General features: G+C 41.6%; 1 non-coding gene across 1 annotated transcript; it reads right to left on the bottom strand.

Moving 5' to 3' along the window:
• Positions 1 to 593: 593 nt before the first annotated feature.
• Positions 594 to 700, bottom strand: LOC142180415 (small nucleolar RNA R71). Its single transcript, XR_012709040.1, has one exon. It is a non-coding gene; the product is annotated as a small nucleolar RNA R71 (small nucleolar RNA).
• Between the last annotated feature and the right edge of the window lie 1,076 nt (positions 701 to 1,776).

Raw genomic sequence — 1,776 nt, 5'->3', positions numbered from 1 at the left:
AGATTAGGCAATCCTCAACCAAAGAAACTATGGCTGGAAACAGTGATGATAATGTAGATTTGGTTGCAAGAGAGGCAGGCCAACAAAGAGAACAAACTGCACGGGATGCTGAGGGAGCAACTATCAAAGATGCACAGATTATCTATGAAGAAGAGAGGGGTAAGAGAATTACTCAAAATCAACCCTTGGGTGCAGACCAGTTAGGAAATATAGCTCCCATGCCTGGAAGACCACTTGGCGATTATGCTAGACCGATCTACAATCAAGGATTATCAAGTGTAAGACCACCTCCAATTGCAGTAAACAATTTCGAGTTGAAGCAACGGTTGCTTCAAACCCTTCAGAATTGTTGTTTCTTCAGAGGGAAGCCAAACGAAGATCCAAATAGACATCTAATGGACTTCGAGGAGATTATGAATACCTTTCAATACAATGGTGTATCACCAGATGTAGTGTACTTAAGGGCATTCCCCTTCACACTCAAAGATGATGCAAAGAAGTGGCTTTGAAGCTTACCCACAGGATCGATTAGAACATGGGAGGAGATGACCAGAAAATTCCTTGATAAATATTTCTCCTCAGCTAAGACGGGCAAGTTTAGAAGAGAAATCCATAACTTCTGCCAAAAAGATACTGAAACTGTTTTTGAAGCATGGGAGAGGTTTAAGGAGATAGTTCGAAAGTGTCAACATAGCGGAATTGAACCCTGGATGTAACTCAGGACTTTTGGGATGGATTGACACCGGCCTCACATAGAACATTAAGCAATGCAGTTGGAGTCCCGTTGATGAAGAAGATTCCAGAGGAGATAGTTACAATTCTTGATGAGTTATCTGAAGATGCAAATCAGTGGCCCTCTGAGAGTGCTAAAAGAAGAAGATAGATTGGTGTTCACCAGGTTGATGCTAATACATCTGTGTAGGTACAACTTGATGCTATGGCTAAAGAAATACGGAAGCTGACCTTAGCCTCGATACAAAATAAGCCTCACGCAGCATGTGATGTATGTGGAAGAGGACACCTTACTCATGAGTGTCAAGCCTCAATTGAGGAAGTGAATGCTATGGGAAATTATATGTTTAATGCAATGGGTCAGAAGCACCCCGGATTTTCATGGAGTTCAGCTGGGGGTACTGCAAATGTGTGGCAACAAAACAACCCCAGATTTCAGGGACAAAGAGCTCCTGGTTTTATGAATCAGTCGAGGTAGCAGTTTCAACCTTAACAGCCCAATCAACCTGGTTTAGAAGATCTTATGACGACCTTCATTGTGAAAACTGATGAAAGATTTGAAATACAGGGGGCAACAATTCAAAATTTGGAAAAGCAAGTGGGACAAATTGCAACAATATTATCTGAGAGGGTTCCAGGCACTCTCCCCGCTGACACTGAAAAGAATCCCAAAGAAACAGTGAATGGTGTAACCTTGAGAAGCGGGCAAGTGTTGAAAGATCCCACCCCGATCCAAAATGATGTGATACTTGAAAAAGAAAGTGGGAGTAGATGAATAATGATGTTGATAAAAAGAAGAAAGGCTAGATGAAAACTGAGAAGAATAAGAAGGAAGAAAAATCGAGAAGGGAGGAACCTGAGTAGAGCCAGTATATGCCTGTTTTACCTTTCCCTCAAAAGTGAAGTAGAGAAAAGCTGGACAAGCATGCAGTTTGGGAGATTTCTGGATATGCTGGAACAGGTTCATGTAAATTTGCCATTCACAGAAGTTCTCTCACAAATGCCTGCTTATGCCAAATTCTTGAAGGAGATTCTTACAAAGAA

The sequence above is a fragment of the Nicotiana tabacum genome, chromosome 4, assembly GCF_000715075.1.
Source record: "Nicotiana tabacum cultivar K326 chromosome 4, ASM71507v2, whole genome shotgun sequence".
Taxonomy (NCBI): domain Eukaryota; kingdom Viridiplantae; phylum Streptophyta; class Magnoliopsida; order Solanales; family Solanaceae; genus Nicotiana; species Nicotiana tabacum.
This window is presented reverse-complemented; position numbering and strand designations above follow the sequence as displayed.